This window comes from Ornithodoros turicata, chromosome 2, assembly GCF_037126465.1.
Source record: "Ornithodoros turicata isolate Travis chromosome 2, ASM3712646v1, whole genome shotgun sequence".
NCBI lineage: Eukaryota > Metazoa > Arthropoda > Arachnida > Ixodida > Argasidae > Ornithodoros > Ornithodoros turicata.
Genome location: NC_088202.1, coordinates 130,599,207 through 130,620,820, shown reverse-complemented (window position 1 = coordinate 130,620,820; position 21,614 = coordinate 130,599,207). Strand labels below are relative to the sequence as shown.

At 45.7% G+C, this 21,614-nt stretch overlaps 1 protein-coding gene across 1 annotated transcript in view; it reads right to left on the bottom strand.

The window, feature by feature from the left end:
* LOC135386138 (muscarinic acetylcholine receptor M2-like) overlaps positions 1-21,614 on the bottom strand; it is a 364,606-nt gene that overhangs the window by 219,720 nt on the left and 123,272 nt on the right. The window lies entirely within an intron of this gene.

Sequence of the window (21,614 nt, the reverse complement as noted above, 5' to 3'; positions counted from 1 at the left end):
CTACCCTCTACATTGCCAAAACTATACGTCTCGCTGAAAATCTTCAAAGTCACCACGCCCATTTATACTGCAGGCGACATCACCGGCAATAATCTTCGCGATACGGTCAAAGGAAGGTTTCGTTTGAAATTGAACTTTCTCCACCTTCAAAGTCGCAGAAAAACTGTGTTGAGATTTCGTTCACTTTGGATTGCTTCGCGACAATCCACTTTTCCCCCCTGTCATGAAGGTTCCGAAGCGATAACGCGGAAATCCTGTGATAAACTGTGCGTGACAAGAGGAGGATTAACTGCCTCGTCCTCTGAAGGGAGACACATTTTGAGGGCAGTCCAAATAAAAAAGACGCCTTCCTCTATTTCTCTATCATGCCACATACGGCACACGTGAAGGACGTTGAGCATTTTACGATGAAACAACACGAACTGCAGACATTAGAGGCAGCTTTATTGGAAAAGGAGGGGGATTGAGGGAGCTTGATGTGATTTGGAGCAAACTCTTGGTGCCGATCAGTGCACCATGAATTCTATTTTTTTTTTCCGTCACGAGCAGCCTGGCTCGAAGGTCGAAAGGTCGAATAATATGACCAGATGTATTGTCTCTGTGCCTCGTATAGATAGCAAGCAAATGTCGTCACAGTTCTTAAAATCACGCACCTCGTTAAACGACGTGCAAGCTGTATCTCTTATACATTACAACTGTCACCACGCTGTCATCTTTGTTTCTAGGGTATGTATTACAGTATCGCGAAGTAACTGTGGCTATGAGAGGTATACAGACGTTGGCAGGTGGAAAGAGGACAATAGAAATGAGCGGGAGACAGGGATGTTAGATTGCATGCTGAGCAGATTCCATGGGGAACTGTGCCGGAATCCGTCTGGAAAGCCTTAAGGAAACGGCATCGAGATCCTCATACACTGCAGCTGGTGGAAGGATTTGACCGCATGACAGTGCCGAGCCGAGCTGGGCAATAGCCTGACAATATTAGACTGCATGACAATTGGAACTACAACCAACGAGCAGATGCTGTATCCACTTGGCTAGTGGTGTCGCCATCTATTCGCGCACGTTCCCAACCGCATGTATTTTGCCAGGGAACAACCTAAAGAGAAGTTGTGTTACGAAAAAAGCGATTGTTCCGTATTTTGCCTCTTCCACGACACATTACTACGTAGTCTTTCTATCTTAGTCGTTTATCTTCAGCAATCAATCACTCAGTCATTCGAAGAGTAGTGTGCCTGATGTGCTAGGATTTTCTCGAGTTTGTCGAATTCTGTAAAGTGCTTTAATTTCCAGACTCCAATTTTTCGCGCAGCACACATAGGGCACATAATCGCGGCCATCAAATTTCGCAGAATTTTGGTTTTTGATAAGTTCTTCGCTCACTTTGTGACAAGCCCGAAATTGCCCTTCCCGCATTTAATAAACGCGGCGAAGCATAACATCGAGTGCTTGCTCCTTTTCTTTGTTCGTCAGCCTTCGTGGTTGGTCGCACTCGGAAGTATGGAAGCAGTTAAAATGCTTACTAGTAACCTGTACGACCAAATGTGAAAAAGTTTGCGATCGTTGGTTTTGAAATGTCAATTATTGCTCAAAATTTTCACGTGCCGTTAAAATTTCGCGAATTGTTCAGTTCGCTCAATTCGCGGAAATTCGGAGTACGCGAAAGGGTTTCGCAGTATGTGATAGGGGTATACAATAACCTCCATTTTACTTGCGCACATAAGTAGGCAGTAAATAGCACGACTGCGTGGAGCAGCCTTCATACGAGGCGTCATGGTGCATATTTTACATGCCAGACTCGTGCATCAGAATATGATACATTCACATGTGTGTAGTATAATGCATTAATATGCGTCATACATTCAGATCAAAGTAACGCCTTGTTATATGTCCTTCTGAGAGGTAAGGATGCATCATTTGAGAGAAAGGAAAGAGAAGAAAAAGAAGCAGCAAATTGTGATGCTACGTTTCACGCGACTTCTAAAATAGTTTCGGTTTCGTTTGTACGGGCACGGAGTACTGCAATCACAACGTAGATATCGTACTAGCCAAGAGTGTTAACTTGCGTGCCTTGGCACCTTTCAAGCAACTTCAGATTAGAACATCTGAAGCTGTGGCTAATGCAAGGGAACCACCTAGCCCGTTCTCAGGGTTCAACAGTCGCTTCGCGAATACACGCTGCTGAAGACGGTTCACCAGCGACACCTTCTGCTTCGAGATGAGTTGCGACGCCCAGTTGCATCAATATGGGCACTGCAGCCTACGGAAATCAGTCTCAGCACACTCATACTCCCCATGATGATGAAGAAACCTCCTAGCTAACTGTATGGTAAACTATCAGCCATACTACCTGAGTGTAATGATGAAAAGGAAGAGGAAGGAGAACTGGAGCTGCACATACTTCGCTGCTGTACAAGGCTGATCCGTCACGTTTCCGACTACCTCCATTCCTACCTGGGCGAACTGCATCTTTCCCGCACAGTCTACGTCTGAGTGTCCCACACAGCACTAGGCTCGTACATAAAATCCGAAAGTCTGCTTCGCCTAACTGCAGCGAGTGGCGTAACAGAAAGCATGCACTCCCCGTGTGCTCGATAGAAGCCCGACGGACAGACAATTTGTGACTTAAGAGCATGTGATCATTTGGCAAATGCTCTCCAGTGGTGCTTCGTATCGGTTGAACTTTAATCATCTTCCTGCTTTGTATGTTCTAATTTTCCTAGTTAGTCTATGTACGCGTTAGAGATAGGCATTGTGACCGTGTCGCGACTCATGTTCCAGTTGTTTTTTTTTTTTTTGCTATCATCATCATTCCAGGGACGTCGGCGGGGTGTCGGCGGGGCACCCCCCCCCCCCCCCCCCCCCACCAGAACTTTCGCTCTGAGGGTCCAGACACCCAATTTTTCGTGTGTACGTGTCGTCTGGGACAGACTCGCTTTCAGCTCCGTTATCGCGCTGAGTGAAAACGAACACCAGATGACTGCATTCACCCGAATAGGTACCATCTACACAATTACCCTATGTGATACTGATACCGTATGAGAGGACCTGCCCCGCGAAGAGTTATCGACACGCCCTTTCATTTTTTTTATTTGATTTGATTCGGGTTTTATTGGCGCATCAGCTACAAAGGCCATAATGCGCCAAATACCATTGAAGACTAATTAGTTAAAAAGTACATGTGTAGGACTAAAATGTGAGTAACTGTTGCATTAGTATTTAAAATCACAGATGTTTTAAAAACCCAGTAGACACGCCACTTCAGCAGTCTTGCTTACTATAACCCTGCCACACGGGCTAATTTAGCGTGATTTTCGTGAATGCCCTCTAACCAAGCGAATGTCACTTTCACTACGGGCTTTGCTAGACGGTTCAAGTAAGTGTCACTGAAACGGTTATGGCAATTTTGATAGATAAGACTAAACGGCGGCAAAATTTTGAGGTGTGCGCCACAATACTTTGCTGAGAATGCTTTTCTTTGATTTAGAAACGCTCCCTGCAAATCTTCTTCCAACATAAAACAAATTGGCCTCAAACATGTGCTACGACAAAAATGGCCGCCGCCGGATCACCGAGACCGCGAAGTTTTCACAGGCTGTTAACGGGAGTAATGACATGTTTTTTTTTGTTTTGTTTTTTGTTTTGCACAATGTCACACTGCATTGAAATGAAATAAACACGCCGTTGAAAATACTTGTTTAAAAATATTATGGTCACGGGGCCTCTCGCTTTTCCTCAATATTTTTACCTGTGCCACAAAGATTGCCGTCCAGGCTACGCGCTCGGTTCACCGAAGAGAAATGAAGTGAGTTTGGGGAACTCACTGGACGGTTAGTGCACTTTCTGCCGAGTGTCAGTAAAAGACGCCTTGTGACAGCACGCGAATGACACTAAGTGCAAGTGTCACAAGGTGAAAGTGACACTAAATTAGTCCGTGTGACGAGGGTATTAGAGGATACAGGAAAACGCAGATATCGCTCCAGCAAAGGGCGTCGACTTGTTTTTGATCAACGGAGTGGACACATTCAAGGCTAGAAAGGGAAACTCTTATCCCTTTCTAGGGATAGGAGGATCTTAGGGAGTTTTTAAGCAGTGCGCTGGTGTGCGTGACGACACGTGTAGCATATCTGTTGTCTTCGCCTGAGCCATGACCAGGACACTCGGCAGAGCCTTTTTAGTGCAACAATAATGACACCCTTTGCAGGTGGCACCATTGCGCTTTTCACGAGAACAAAAATCAAAAATAAAGGAACACGCCACCGCTCGCTTACTTCTATTTGTCTTATTGCACTTAGACAATCAACCAATATTTCAGTTAGTGCTACTCAAACTCAAATTTCTTTTTCGCCTTAAGGTAATTAAGAACGCGAGGTGGTCTTCCCATGTGATTATGCCCTCCACAGCCATCGGATTGCATTAACGAGTCGTTTCTAATAAGCACATCAATGGCTCCTCTAGGTCGGGTCGGGTCGGGTCGGGTCGGGTCGGGTCGGGTCGGGTCGGGTCGGGTTGGGTTGGGTTGGGTTGGGTTGGGTTGGGTTGGGTTGGGTTGGGTTGGGTTGGGTTAGGTTAGGTTAGGTTAGGTCTCATCCCCCCTGCCGTGAGGCACTTCCGACGCCACTCATGATCCCAGGGTAACGTCAGTGACATCTCTGGTTTCGCTTCATGACTTCGAAGAATCGGCCTGCACTTTATAACGCTTTGCAGGCACACGTGGTTGCACACGAATTCCTAGATATTCTCATAACAGCGTTACTGTAGCGACGCGACAAGGATCATAACCCGTCGTCACGAAACTCCCAAAGCCCTCTCGTAGAAGACCGTGCTCCGATTCGCCCTCTTTTCTTCCTATACAGATGTGCATGGGCGTTGGTGTCTCGTCCTCTCCTCGATAACGAGATGAAAGGCCGCCAAGAAAAGCCCTTGATAGCAGTCCAGGCGTCCAGCTTAATTTGGGACAAGATGATCTGAAATCCTCGGTGAGTAGATTGCAAAGACTTCCTACAAAGGAATGCGACTTCAATATTTCAAGTACACTCAAGATCCTCGCCGCCTTAGCATGTAACGCGGAACGATCCCCACTGACACTCATCGTTGGGTCTTGTTGCAAAGCAAAGAAGATCCGAAAAGGCTCTTCTTTTTTCATCATCACCTCATTCTCAGCTATAGTCGCGACGATGTCCGCAGTTGTGAGGCCAACAACGGAAAGGTACCACCACCACCTAAAACAATGCCCTGACTAGGAAATATTGGGCATGTAGGACTTTTTAGGACTGTGCCTCGATCGATTCAAGCGGCTACATTGCAATGGATTTAGACCCTCCAAATGGAACTATGTCTGCCTAAAAGAGTAGGCTGTGCATCACGACGTTGCCACAGTGCTTTCAGATAGATAGATAGCAAGTTCTACAATGTAGTCGTTTCTGAGCCACGAGCCTTTTCTCCATATTTATGTAGATTCCTCTTGTTAGCGTTATGGCAATATTTTACACAGGTGATACGTATCCCGTGAAAGAGTTCTCTGTCAGCTATACTCCTCAACAAGTGATATTGCTGTTGCATTCCAATTAACACGAGCTTCTCGATGCGTGACTACATTGATATATACTGCAATGGGTGAGCAGAAGGAAAGCAACATTCTCAATGTTTTACTCTGTTTTACTACAGTCCCGCATCACCAGCGTCGCTGATAGAAATTCCTGAGGAACGGCTCTACTGTCGTGTCACGTTTTCGCCTAGCTCCGCGCGTGAACCTCCTTCCCAACGCTTAACATTCTGTTCACGTTCTTGTTTGAAGAATATGCTGATACGTGCCCAAGGAAGAAGTGTTGTTAGCGTGTACCGTTAGTAGCATACGTGTGCATCAGCGGAAGTAAACCCCATGTTTTTTTATTAGGTATCACACGCACAGCATTTCGTGAAGCGAAGTGCTTCGTGCGTTTTACCGAAAAAATCCCAGGGTGTGACAGTCATGACACAGGTAGCGAGGTAAATGTAAACTGTTAGCGAAAGACAGCGACAATACCGAGTCAGACCTATCGACACGGCTATCTTCATAATGCGCGAGTGGTCCTGCGTGTTGGAAGCAGGAGTCGTAAACACAACAAAAATATTCGAGACATGCGCATGTGTTGTTGTTGGTTGGTTGGTTAAATAGCAAGGGGAGGTTGAATTCGCGCGAGCGAATTCGGCTACCCCCTCCCCACCAAAAAAAAAAAAAGAAACGGTACGATCGCACTACAGTACGGTACGGTACGCGCATCGGTACATGCGCACGATTTGTGTGTATAGTAATAGTTTATTCATAATTTCAACATAGTAAAACCTATACGTGTACGACAGAATCATGAAGAGAACGAGCAGAGTGATCTTCCTGCTGTCCTGCTTCCCTGCGCATGTGCCAAACTGTGCTTGTTTATCCGTGCATCCCTGTATCCGTGCATCGTAATACGCACTTAGTGCACTGTTTTTGTTAAACAGGTAGCGAGGGTCCACCTCGGAACCGTAGGCCAACATGAACACGTAAGAACAGATGAATGGCGTATATCCCGTATTATAGGAAAAAGCTTTCACCATGGCGAGACCGGCCATGATGCTGGCGTGAGCGCCAGCAGGAATCAGCTCGATAACCAACGATGTCACGTTTTCGCAACGGACCCATGATGGCCACTCATGGGGAAAATGCAAGCGGCTAATAACTACGTGTATATTTAGCTGTAGGTAAGAAATGGACCTTAAGTGAACCTTCATGATTTCTGTGTTGTCAACACCTGTGATATCCGCATGCATTTCGAATCACCATGTGTCATTAAACCAGATGCTGCTACGATTTTTTTTTTCTCTGTTCTCGTCTGGTTTGTTGCCCTGGGCGATTAATATGGTTTGGTCAGGAAAAGAGAAAGTTTGGTTAGTCCGGTGAACCAACGGCTTGGGAGAGAGAGAGAGAAATACATGATGACGATGATATGGGGATGACTTCCGCTCATTGAGCAGAATGCTACCCGATTGCTATTGGGGGAAAATGAGAGGATGGTGATGAGGATGATGCTGACGACGCTGACAGGGTTTTAGAGAGAGTCGATCAGGCCGGTAGTTTGCAGGAATTTGATGAAGGGTCGTAAGACGGGCATCTGCGTTCGTGTGTCCCATGGTCCCAAAATGAGTCTGAGGTCAAGGGGTCGGCTGTCAACCCGCGCAAGGTCGTTTGCCAACAAGTGACGCTCCCTCCTATAGGTGGCACATGCGATGATCACATGGTCCGCGGTCGCTGGCACACCACACTCCGGGCACAAGGGACTACTGGCACACCCTATCTGGTAACGGTAGTACGGCGAAAAGGCAACATTCAGCCGTAAGCGATGTAGGAGGGACTTAATGATGCGCGGTAGAGATGTCGGTAAGCGACACGAGAATGTTCGGTCTACAATTCCCAGTATGGTACTGGCCGGGACATCCCGACGCCATTGTTCGAAACGGCTTGGGAATGTCTGCTGCAGCTGTTCGGAACGCAACACAAACAAAGAGCGCGCGTGCAAATGCACTGCTTATTATTCATATCGCTGACGTCATTTTGACGTCATTTGTTTAGAATCGTAGTAGTACGCGCGGATGGATGGATGGATGGATGGATGGATGGATGGATGGATGGATGGCGCTGACCGTCTCTATCATGGCGTCCTTCTGAAGACGCAGGGATCTATGGGAGTTTCGCTACCTGTCTAGATATGTCTCGCAGGTAGCACGACACGTTACGTTACGTATTCTGGCAAGGCGTCTTTTAAAGAACTTCCGTGCTTTGCATGTTCCGTCTATTCGCAACACCTGACGGCGAAATGTGTTACTAGGAATGCGAACAAGAAGTTAGGATATAAAGTATAAGGATTCATTATAATATAACAAAACTCTAACAGACGAGCGCACAAAGCATTAATTAGCGTCTGACCCACAACCTACTAGATCATAACGACCATGTCGTGGGCACCCCTTCCCAGCGCCGCATTTTTGGAAGGTAGCGGTGGCGCTTCTCATCGTCACAGTTATTGCTTCGTCAACTTCTACAATACTTTGTACTTCAGCTTACCTTAGTATTTCTGTACAAGCGGTGGACGTTCCACAGATGTTTCATTCTGAGGTTGATTATCATCATCATTCTACGCGTTTTCATAGGCGCTATCGCTGTCGTCTGCTACGGCAGTCGTACATACGCTTCCGAGCGTCCAAAATTCAAATTTTCGTCGTCCAATCGTGGCGTGACGATGAGTAGCTCCCCTAGCGGATCGTGCGGACGGGCTCCTCATAGGGGTTGCTGATTGTGACATGGTCGTTATAATCTTGTAGGTCGTGGTTTGACCTCAACATTCACCAGGGAAGTTCATAATTTCCCCTCACAGAAAAGATATCCGATTCGCTGTGGCAACCGGTCTCGCTCCCAACATTTCTTTGAACGACCTCAAAAGAAAATGGGCTCATATCACTGTGTTCTCTTTCGTGGCTGAGCAAGAGCGATGTGCCCATTTCAAGGGATATTGGACACACGAAGTTACATGAAGGGAAATTATGAAAAACTTCGTATTTGTCTCTGAGTGTTCCGCAACTGACTTACCCATGGTATGCCCACACTGAAAAAATCGGGTTGGAAAAATCAGGTTCAGCATAGTGTTAACTTCAATACTAGTCACAGCAATGGAAACACGATAACTGCTTTCCACGAACAATCATTGCTCTGTTGTTGCCGCAGTTGTCTCGCGACGTAAAGCCCCGAATTATTATTATTATTATCTGTAGTTGCCTTCGTTGTGTCATGCTTGCTGAGACACCGCTGCGTGTGCTACTCCTTCATGAAAGGTGTGTGGTGGTGTGAGCCCAGCATTAGTGATTGTTTGATAAGTAAAAAGAAAGATAGGAGAAAAGTGACACGTTACCGGAGAAGTTTCTCCGCTCCCACAAAAGCGAAAGAAAAAACGGAAAACAAAGTAAGAAGGGAATCCGTAAAAAAACGAAAAAGAAAGGAAGAAAGAGAAGCTTCGAACTCCTTGTCAGTTTTGCAGCTCACGATGGATTTGACTGCGGCTGTGAACGCCGCGTCTCTCTTCCACGGTTCCCGTCCCAAGCGCGCACCATCTTCACGATGTAGACATTGGCTGTTCAGGCGATAGACTGTGCTTTTAAAGCGATACCTTTGAGGCCCAACCGCGTGAGGCGTTTTCTGAGTCGTGGAACAATAGAAATGTGACGCCCTCCTCGAAGTCAGAGACTAGTAGACATAGGTGGGGAAGTTACTTTTATTTTGTAGTGCACTACCGTTACTCACTACTTTTTCGAAAAGTAACGCGTTACGTTATTCGTTACTGTTGCGGTAGTAGGTAACGCGTTACTAACGCCGTTACTTCTGATAAGTAATGCCGTTACTTTTGCATTACTTCACCAGTTGTCCTTATAATATGTGCCATTTTTGGTTGAGTCACATAAGTGCATTCCGCAAATCAATACAAGCAATGTTGGGCACAAACAAGGGTCACGCATGAACACAACTTACATGTACGATTTATTGCAACGCAGAACTAGTTGATGTTCAAAATTTTCATCGGTGAGCTTCGCCCGTTGGGCTGAGAGGACGCCTAATGACCAGTGAGTGCTCCTGGTCAGGGCTGATAGAGACGGTGACCTTTTATCTCATACAGTACAAATCCAAACAACCAATTCCTTGGTACTTTGTTACTTGTTCAGAGGGTAGAGGCTATTTTTCTGCCGCTTTTGCCCCATTCGTCCGAAAAATACTAGAGGGAGTGAAAAACAGAGGTGGTAAACAAAGGTGACACCTCAACCAGGGTAGGTCAACAACCCTTCTTTTGTGTTCTTCGTGGGTGTCGATGTGACCTTCTTGTCATTGTTGAACATGAATAGAAAAAATCGGAGATTTTCCCGGATTCTGCAGGCACGGTCCTCGCACAAGCTTTCAAGTTCCCGAACACGCAGTAACGCATAACGCCGTTACGCGTTAGTTGTTAAAAATGTAATGACGTTACGTTACTCATTACTTTTCTCCCAAATGTAATGCGTTACCATATTTCACTACGCGAATGTAACGCGTTACCGGTAACGCACTACTTTGTAACGCGTTACTCCCCACCTATGCTAGTAGATATGGACGACAATAGGCGGAAGTGGCGCGCACAAGCAAGACCAATCATGGAGTAGCCTCAGGTCAGCATCCGGTTGCGCCAGTTCTTGGGAGGCCCAGTAGATGGCGACTCACGGAATGGCTCGTGTGGATCGCGTTCGGCAGAAGATCGAACGTTAAAGGGGCACTAAAATGCAAAAAAACTACTTGCTCTCAAATGAAAGTCCGTGTTTCAATTAGGATAATGCAAGCAAAATTAGTTCACACAGTGATGCCATTTAGAGGGAAACGCAAATGAAAACAGGGCCGTCTTTGGCGGCGACAAATGGGATTACCAGGAGGGAAAGATTGGAGGCATCCAATGAGACAGCAGGGGAAGAGCGCGAATGCCGTTCGCGGGCATGTGGATTTGGAACGGGTCCAATCGTAGTGTTCCGTATTTGCACGGCATGATGCGCACTGCTGCATTTTTCAATACCGATTCACTAAATTGCAGCCCACAACAGCTCTCGCGAATGTTCCACTAACAACATTTATCTTCACGTCCTTCGGACAGTCTGCTTCGCAACGCGCACAGTGTTTTCCATCGGGACTGCTCCATGGCGTGGCACGTGCGTGCAGGCGCAGCATGCACTAGAAACACCTATGGACGAGCTGAAACGACGTTCACTGTTTAGCGCCGAAGCAAGGAAGAGTCCGGTATAATTTCGATTGTAGATCCGTAACTGAATCAGTTTTGAATTATGATAACAAGTCCGAAATTAACATAGCGTGTAACGTAATTTGAAGTGAACGAAAGCAGGTGTCCGTCTTGCGACCCTTCATCAAATTCCTGGAAACTACCGGCCTGATCGACTCCCTCTATGACCCCATCAGCATCGTCAGCATCATCATCATCCTCTCATTTTCCCCCAATAGCAATGGGGTAGCATTCTGCTCAGTGGGCGGAACTCATCCCCATATCATCGTCATCATGTATCTCTCTCTCTCTCTCTCTTGAAGTGAACCTGTTTTTGCATTTTAGTGCCCCTTTAATAACGTCATCCTTGAGTAAACGGCCGTAATTCGCATGTAAAACACAAAAGGAAAGCGTGGCACAGACTGCGAACATGTCATCTACAATGGTGTATTCGCTTCGTGTGTTTGGGTACACTGTGACGTTCAACCGCGGAACGGCATTCATAACGAAGGGCACAGTGTACCCTCATTGCAGCAGTACCTTAGATATGGTACTGCTCAAAAACGCATGCGTGCGTGGCTTTCTCCCTCATAATAAACGTGTTGATCAAGTTATGCGAAGTTTGTCTCCTTGAGAGGGTACGAAAAATCTAGCTTGGGACGCCGCGTTCACACGCCGTTGTGGAAACGTTGCATGCGATTAGCTTTGGGCTCGACAGCATCGCTTGCCACTAAGTTTTGCCTAAGGTGCCTGATTACTAGCTCCCTCTATGTAGAGTGGAGTCACCCTTTGTACAAGCGAATGCCACAAAGCCGCCATGTTTACGCTTACGCTTAGGGCCAGTTCTCACTTAGCGACGCCCGACGCGGCGTCGTGAGCGGGCGGCGGAAATAGACGCGCATTTCCGGAGTCGCGAGAGGAGAGACGTCGAGCCAAAGAAACTGCCATGCCGAACTTCTTTCACGACGTCGGCGAGAGCTGCCGAGAACGACAGCTGGTGACCAATTAGGTGACACAGAAAGGCCACGCCTCCTGATTTTTCGTCTGCTTTGGACGACGGAATGCTACTGTGGTGGGGACATGAAAATCGTGCGCTCTGACGGGGCGGCGGAAATGCGCCTCTATACATCCGCCGCCCGTTCGCGACGTCCCGTCGGGCGTCGCCAAGTGAGAACTGGCCCTTACCATGCACGAATGCTGTGTACCGATTTCACCCACTTTTTCCAATATCCTCCGCTATCTATTTACTCAACTCCAAAATGTAGTGTGTGTAGCTGAGCGTATAGCCCTACACTTTTGTGAGCGCATCGCGAGCTGTGCGTGGGCGTAAAGATGGCGGAAATTCGTAGCAGACGACGCCGTTGTCTTCACCCTATGCAGAGGGAGCTAGTACGTATTGAGGCACCCTAGTTGCCGCTCGAGAAACGCTGCTTGGGGTAGGGTCTTTATAGGGCCAACCATCCTGTATGGCCACCCATAGCTTTATAGGGCCACGTGATATGCCACGTGACACAGAGTTTTGCCAAACTTTACCACAAGCGTTGGCCCTGCACAGCTACGGCATTTAGAGGTGTTCAGAAAAATGTCCGAATATGCTGCCAATTTTTATTTACACTGCGTTGACGAGGGAGCCTTACGTCCATTCCACGGTTTTTCTGCACTCTACGATATGCAACGAGTTGGTGAGTCATGCCATCCAACTTCCTCGCTTGTAGGAACTGGCCTTCATATATGACCGTTCAGGAGAAGCCGATGCAGACATGTGGGAATCTGCACTAACAATATCGTGCGTACTAACAACCGTTCCATGCCGTAGAGGTCACTCTCTCTCCGTTACACAATAATAGTGTTTCGCTACGTGAAACCAAGAGCGCAATAGTATTTGCCAGCTCCCTTCTCTCTTTTATTCGGGGGGGGGGTACTCGATCATTTGGCTGACGGGAAACGGAGAGAGTACGACACGCATGAACAGAAAGCAATAGAAAGCGTAAACGTTAAACAATACGTCATATAAGGGCCGTTTGGGCTGCATCTGACAGGTCGATATGTCTATACTCAAGTCGCTCCTTTTATTTTGCTCACCATTTCGGTCATCGAACGCAGAGAGCCGCATAAACGCTTATTTTCGGAACAGCAGACACGAAGGCTACTCGGTAAAACGCTTTCTTTGACATGAAAAATACACCTTGCAATTAGACAGGTTTCGAACTGCGTACAATGCTCCAGCTCTGTTCATTTGTGAAGGGCCAGCTCTATTGCTTGTGCCAGACAAATAAACTGCAAAGTTGCCTCTTGAACACTGCAACACTCTTCGCATTCGTCGATGACGAAAGTAAACAGGTTGTCATTAGGATAGCATTTATGCTACTGTACCACATTGTGCGCTGTTCTGCAGCTTTAGGTTGGTGCAATCCCAAAAGCGACTCTAACGCGAAAATCAAGACCTTCATATCGCTTAATAGCGTAATAAATTGCCTACAGCATTTTAACGTACATAAGGTACATTAATGACGTCAACATAACCTGCAGGAGCATTTGAATGCATAACGGACGGAAACGGCTATACCTTTACTAAAATTATTTTTGCAACAGGCTGAGATAACTAGAAATATCTAATACACCGATAGAAAGGATAGCTTTATTCATTACATTAAAATTACGATGGTACGTAGAAAACATGTATGAGACCGTCGCCCTCTTTCCTCTTCTAATTCCAATAACTGGAACTGGGCTCTGTTCATGAATGCCACACTATCCGTTTTATTTTGTTTTCTCTCACCAAATGAAACCAACCATCTCATGTTGTGCAACCAAATGGATTTCAAGCATGTGGTATTCCCACAATAAAGTACACGAACAGAACACAGTTGTGAAATATCGCACTCGAGAACGAAGGGGGAAACTTAAAAACGACTTTTGAAATTTGAAAAAGTCTGGCTTCGACAAATGAGCGTCGATGGAGGTACTTCTTTCTTTCTTTCTCTGGTCGGCCAATGCCACCGTTCATTAGTCACACCATTCCTGCGCTGTTTCCTGACTCTCAGGTAAGCAGTTTCTTTCCATCAGTGTCTGGGTATTCTGATGCCGAATCTCCGTCCATTGTTTTGTTTCGGGAGTGTAACACAGCGGCTGCGACCGGCGTGGTATACTACTTGCCAGATCCATGCAGGCTGACGTCAACGCGGTGGCCTTGGGAGGGAAACATTTCTGCGACCTCCTCTCCGCGTTTCTGTTTCGGTTTGAATGCTTTCATATTTGAGGCATAATTCGTCAAACGAGGAAGAAACAAAGTTGATGGCAGGTATAGAGTGGATGTTATGCACCAACTACGATGTGCAGCAATTTCTTCACCGACCGTTCCGAAGTCTCCCTTTAACGAGTTACAACGACAACCAGGCAGGTCGGTAAGCAACCGGTTACCAATATCTTCGCACGGAGAATCATACAGAAAATGTGAATATGGCTCTTTATTTGCGAAAAAAATCCTTTAGGTTTTTTTCATGCATATGCTCTTCTCGCTCTTTCCGTAAACTTATGATTGTTTTTGCGTTCTACCTGAAATCCTGCATATGAGAGATGCAACATTGAAGAGTCGGTGAGATGCTGGTGCAAAAGGGTGCACAAGTTATTCACGTGAGTATACTATTACCAACTCGAAATATGAAAGTGTACTGATATAAAAAAAAATTGCATCTACAACGTTCGGATTTCGAGCACTTCCCACGCTCTTATAGGATTAAGGACCTGTCCCGAGCAATCGTACAAGCATGGATGTCTTTTTTCTGATCATTATTGAAAAGTTTTGGAGGGCTAAGGACAGTATTTCTAAATGCAGTCCATATGACGTAACTAAAGAAAGCAGATGGAGTAATTGATGCGTCCAAATGGCCTCTCATCTCCTGGTATCTCATGTATTTCGTTGCGAAAGGACGAGGGAGTTGCCTCTCTCTTTAAGAACACGTTTGAAGTCAAAGAAAATGTTGCTTCTACCCTGCGATCCATCCATCCATCTTCAGCAGCCCTTATTTTGGACAGAACAATAAGACGGAACACATGTGAAGGCCAGAGGCATGAGATAATTTCATGCAGACTTTTTACATCTGCACGTCAAGCCATCATATGCGTTAGTAGGCAGATGATGAATTTACTTTAAGCTGAGCTTGGGTTCCGCCTGTCACATCGCACTTCGTCGACCTCTGCGGAGCTACAACAACAACTTTATTTTCGACCTTGGAGAGTGGGGAGTTTCATCGCCACAGGCGATACTCTACCCCATTGCTGGATGGAATGGGGGGAATAAAGTAACGATGAAAGATGAAAGTCACTGAAAAGGTTAGCCAGCTGTAGGGATCGAACCCACATCTTCTGGATTGCCGGTCCAGGGCTCTACCAATTGAGCTAAGCTAACACGCCTCTCCAGCGACTTTCGGGGTGCGTCATCTGAAGGGACGACAAACCAGCCACTCACTCTCGCTCACCCTCCTTTCACTCTTACATTTTTGCTCACTCATACACACATTCATACGACGGAAATCGACGCAAGCGGCACCTGTTGAACAATAACGATCGAAGTCCGATGGTGTAGTCTCTGCGGAGCTGTATGCCATCTTGCTATCTCTAAAGTCTGTCTCCAAATACCCTCCTCCTGGGTGATATACACTGACTCAAAATCAGGCCTGCAGTGTGTAGGAACCATGGGCATCCGCGGCTCGTCGGCCCCGGTGGTTGTTAGTATCCTGACGGCGCTCAAGGTTCTCGGCGAACAGGGACAACGGGTGACCCTACAGTGGGTCCCCGGCCACACCGGCATTCAGGGCAACGAAGAGGCAGATTTGGCGGCTGCTGCGGCCCACCGTATCTCCAGAGCTGTGCCCATTATCCTCTCCAACGGAGATAGGCGCTCCTACTTGTCTGCGTTGGTGTCACCCTTGGCCCGCCAGCAATGGCTGCACGACATCACTCAATGATCGCTCCTCCATGCCGTGGACCCGTCATTATCATTTAGGATGCCAGGTGGCTTCCCTCGCAGCTTTACGACACTCCTGCGGCGTCTGCGACTCAACGTCGCCTTCACCCCTGTGTACCGTGTTAAGCTGGGTTACAGTAACACGGCGCTGTGCCTAGCTCGCCCCACCCCCATATCATCGAGGACTGTGAGCGGTACACGTGTGAACGCCGGGTACTTCGACGCCAACTTGAACTCCTCGACCATAGCCTTCCACCATTCAGCCTGTCCAAGGTACTTGGCCCATGGAGCTCCCCTGCGCATCAGTGCCGGGCTCTTCACTCCCTTTTAGCTTTCATGCAAGCCACTGGACTCCTCGAAGAGCTCTAAACAGAACTCCGACCTGTCGTCGCTTCAATCTCACCATAATTCATCCTCTCATATTAACCACTGTGAAGTGGGGTAGGGTCCTGTGGCTACCACGGGGAAACATCCCATGTAATCGTCACTTCTTCATTTATTGTTGTTGTTGTTTAAGCAGAGCTAAATAGGCGAAAAACACACGCGGAAAGCGCGTGCCATGTGAGTGCGGCAGCATATATTATTACCAAAGGGTGATGTGATATGATATCGTTATTCGTTCAAATAGAGTTCAAGTATAGTTCAAAGAAAGTCTGAAGAAACATCTCTAAGAGTGCAACAGCACCGGCGTGTTATGGCTTCTTCTGTAACTGTCGCAAATCAGCGCTCCTACAACCTGACTCGTGCGTGCATTATTGACATTGAGATTGTGTCTATTATAATGTATAATATATGTATAATATAATGTATAATGTATGTGTATGTTCTACGGGGTTAATCAAGCAATTATTACACATTTCGATCGCATCGTAAAAATAGAAGACCGCGTTTATCCCGCCCCAAACTTTTGCAGATTGATAGCCATTTGTCTTAAGTTTCGTTGGAAACTTTTGCAAGCGTTATGGCCCTGTAGACAAAGAAAAATTTAAATCAAGCAATATCTCACCCCATGTATTTCGAATGGCCTCTGCGCACAAACACCACGATTTTTTTCTTGTGTCTGCCTCACGTTCACATCACCACACACAGGGGGCACTGCCTACAAGAATGCAACATGCTGGCGTTATGCATTAATCATCTTCTGTATGTTGGAGCAACCATTGTGGTGATATCAAAATGCATTTCTATACCCGTATCGCTCAAACGCCGTCATTCTTTCCTATATGTGCACTCTAAGAAAAAAAGGAGTAAAACGGGGAGTAATTGCAGCTTCTACTCCCCTAGTCTGCAATTACTCCCCGTTTTAGTCCCCTAACCCGACATTTAGTCCCGACATTTACTACCCAGGACTGCAAATTGTCACTGAACTTCGCGAATGGTCTCCTGAATGCAATAGTCTACGTAAATATGTGCCCTTGGTCAATTTGAAGGGCATCAGGCTATATAACTCAGCCAAATTAGCAATTTTCCAGTCACAGAGTAAGAAACAATTAGCGCATCTTTCTTCGCAAATTATGCTCCATGTATGGCGCAAGATTTTATATCACTCGATATATCACGGCTGATGGTTTGCTTCAAAGAATTTTCATGCATGCACACGAATGATGTACTTGGGACTCATACAACAGCGCGTGAAATGCAGTCTTCATTCTGTGACATTCATTTACTCCCGTGCATTTACTCCCGAAAGGGACTATTTTTTGTGGCAATGCATTTAGTCCCCAAAAGGAGTAAAAGTACTCCTTTTTTTCTTAGAGTGTGCGCTTTATTTTCATATCACCACAATGGTGCTCCAACATACAAAAGATGATTAGTGCATAACGCCAGCATATTGCATTGTTGTAGGCAGTGCCACCTGTGTGTGGTGATGTGAACGTGAAGCCAGACACACAAAAAATCGTGGTGTTTGTGCGCAGAGGCCATTCAAAATACATGGGGTGAGGTTTTCCTTGATTTCTAATTTTTTTCTCTACATGACCATAACACTTGCAGGAATTTCGAACTTCAGACATATGGCTATCCGTTTGCAAAGTTTGGGTCGGGCTAAACCCCCCGTCTTCTATTTTTATGATTCGATCGAAATGAGTAACGTTTCCTATAGTCTAACCCCGTAGAATATGTTCCAAATAAATATTATCCATAAATTCACACCTAATGTGTAAACACGCCTCATGAAGCAGAGCAGGCCAAATGGAGAAGCAATACAAAAAATGTAAGTATTAGAAAGGAATAATTCATCTATTTCGTTTTTCCTTTTATTTTTGTGGTAATCACGAAATATGATTCGACTGTGCTGACGCAATCTACAGATAATGGAAATTCGTGCAGTCATATTCGACTACGTTGTCGCACTTGACATCCTTTTGAGTGTATCCTGAGCCTAATTGCTTAGAACATTCACGTGAAAGAGGTCTGACGCGACTAATCCAATAGGGGATCTTTCGCATCAATGACATCTTTAGTATTTAACGTCGGCAATATCTTTGCTCCATCAAAGAGTAACGTTAAACGTATTACTGCTAGGGTCGAATGTTCCGTGAGCACAAATTCGATCTCACGTGTCAAATATGCTGACGGTACTGGTTCGCACCGTGATGCGCTGTGAAGAAAACTGCAAGTTTAGGGAAAACATTTCGCCGAATTTCTCTGTAATGTGGTGAAACTGCTACATTCCGGGAAGAGTCCCAAAGGAAGCACACGTGTGCTTTATGGCGCATTCTTCATTGATTACTTTACATTATGGAAATTTCTTGTGAGTGAGGTGCATGCAACAGTGCTGCCACAACGCCGTCTTGTATCCGTATATGTGATTACGTACTTGTACTTTTTGCGAACGCTAAAATTTCGTGTATGATTTCTCCAATATTATTAAAACTGCTTTTTCTCAACAAGGTGATTAGTCCGCGCGTTACACCACCACACTGTGGCTCTGCGCATGAGAAGGGGGAATTGAAGGAGAGGTCAAGCAGAGGTCAGGAGAGGAAGCCGAGACCATGCTGGAACCCACATGGTCCACCTCAAACTTGTTTCTTCCTTACTTAAAGCCCAGCCAATGAGGGCACAGCCTTCACAAACGAGAAAAGGAGGAAGCTAGGGGGATGTGCAAACCCTTGACCTACTTACATACAACACAAGGAATGCAAGTGACAACAGCAACACTTCTTGCAGCCATGAGCTGCATCTTCAACGCGTCTGCGTTCTGAGCTGCTGCAACAACAACGACACATACAAGCTGATGATGTGAACCGCGTGATCTCAACTGCGGTCGTTGTGAAACTCAAGAAAGCTTAACAATTCTATTTTACGAGGATAAAGCTTTTGCCTTAATTGTTGAGCCTACCCTGACCATGACAAACAGTAAGACATGTACACAGCCAAGCTCCTAATTCGCAGTGCAAATATCTCTCCTGGGTATCGGAAACGTAATCCTAACTGCCTTTTATTTTCCGCTTGATACTAGAAATTTTCCGTTTCTCTTTCACTATCCGATTATTAGGAGACCAAGAAAAACAGACTAAAGGAAAATGAATAGAATGATGTCTGTTTGGGTTAGAGAAGAAGTTTGTCTTTGACCATAATCCCTTTTAGCTTATACTTGTGTTTCGCAGACACTAATTCTTGACGTGGTTCGTTCTATCGTGATTGAGGCCTAAAAGCAAAACGGGAAGTGAAGCCTCCTACAGCATGGCCTCAACAGGAACGGACGAATCGAAAATGAAGCTGCACACGGGATAGCATGCCAGCACAACACGCTAGAAGGCGTGCTGGAGAAGGAGTAGGAAAAGTGCGAGCATAACTTCAAATTTATGTTTCCCATTTATTGCTGCAAAATATGGTTGCGCAAAATATTATTACATGCATAGTTCCGTAAGCCTATAATGTTCGAAAAAGATTCTTCTCCTGCTTCCTCGAGGGAATAATGTTTTCTTTCGTTCGTTTGTTTTTGCAGACCATCACTGCCGTACTCTCGTAGAATGTGTCTGGAGCTCACAGCACGTGAGCTCCGGCGAACAAAACATGGAGATTTCGCTAAAGTGTTAAAGATTCGTAAGTTACGCGTAACTGCCCATCGGAAGCACGTTTCATGTTTGGAACTACATGTAATACGTGAACGCTATTATTAACGCTTCCAGCGATACAAAAGAGAGGAGATTGTTTAGAATGAGGTAGGTGGCAAATCTTGCACAGATTAGCATTACTCGGGACAGCCTTCGGGCGCCGCAGCTTTTCCCGGTTAGACCAAGTTCCCAACAAATTAAGAAAACTGGAGAAAGCCATGCTGCAAGATCGAGTGCTGACCATTCTCGCATACGTTTTCTTGATGCCTCTGCAAGCCGCGCATGTGAATTTTGAAAGAGGATGCAACCTCAAAACGATCGTTACACAGGCGTCAAGCAGATGACCAACACAGGGATCATGACCTACAGGTTTACGTCCCAAGCAAAAGCGTATAATAATAACGTCATCTTTCAGTTAAATGCTTCTGCCTTTTCTCAGCTTTTTGTTCTTCGTTTCCCAATTCAGGTATTCTGCTTTTTTGCAGTTTCGTCTATTATATTACGCAAAACTGATGCCTGCTGTCACAGAAGGCGGGCGAGTGTGTTTACTGTTTCTATTATTTTTCACTAGACTAGGAATACTGAAATAGCAGGTCCTGATCGCGGCGGGGGTAACGCTTCTTTTTTTTTCTTTTGAAAATCGAGTTAGCGTGTTGTTGTCATTATTAGAGTGTTATTAAATCGCATGTTCACACTAACCGGCGCGAAACTACGATAAATCAGTCGTTTTATTTCTTCAAAGCGGCTGACATCACGTTGCTGATATTCAATTCGATTTCTTCCATAAATTGTACCCTTTTCGTAGTGGGCTTCCCATACTCTAAAACTCCCTTGTGTATTTCCAAGCACTCCCTATTCACCTTCCTCCGTTGAAAAGCATCCAGAAGGTCCCATTGATAATCGAAAATTTGTGGATATTAGGGTAAGGTGGGACAAAATGACACACAAATTTGCAATTCAGTATCCTTTTTGAGCGTTCTTCTATTTTGAACAACAACAAAAAATGATCACAAATAATCTAACTAGATAAATAAAGAAATACACTGCAAACTTACTTTGACTTTGTAAGCTTGTAAAGTTCCGCTGGACTCATGAAAAGAAAATGAAGTGCAGATATTCGCGCCTTTTTGGCGAGTCCTCACCCTCCAGGCGTAAAAAGACGATTCTTTCCTCAGAGACACACCTCTCAGTAAAGTGTGAGGTTCATCAGGCAGCGCATTTGTGAAATAGATGACGTCACCACATTCCCTAAGTAAAGAACTGGACACATTGCTAACAGAGGGGACTGTTATCTACTCCCCACTATTATTATATACAAGGGACAGTCCAAATGTAAGTATCTTCAAACCGTACCGGAGACAATCGCACTTAGATAACATCACACCAACACATAATTTGTTCCCTACTAGCATTGGCCTGCTTCGCATGCTGCACTTCTCTAGTTTTGCGATGAATTACGCCTTAGGTTATCGTTATATAATTTATTGCACTCGTTGCGTAAACAAGGCTTCTGATATGAAAAGTTCTCTGTGGTCTGATACTCTCTAGTTCCCTCTAGTTCGGCAGTGCAAAGAATATTGCTATATTACTGCAGGAGCGGAGCTGAAAGGCAGGCCTGCCCGCCTCATTCCTAGTTTATTATTGTACGCAGATTCAAAGTGTGGGAGCTCCAACAGACGCGCATTGCATTGCCCACTAGGGATATTGGTGGCAATATTTAAAAAAAAAATGCAGAAATCCCTCTCTCGTAGAATTTCGCATACGCTGTCGCAAATGCATTATGCGACAAAT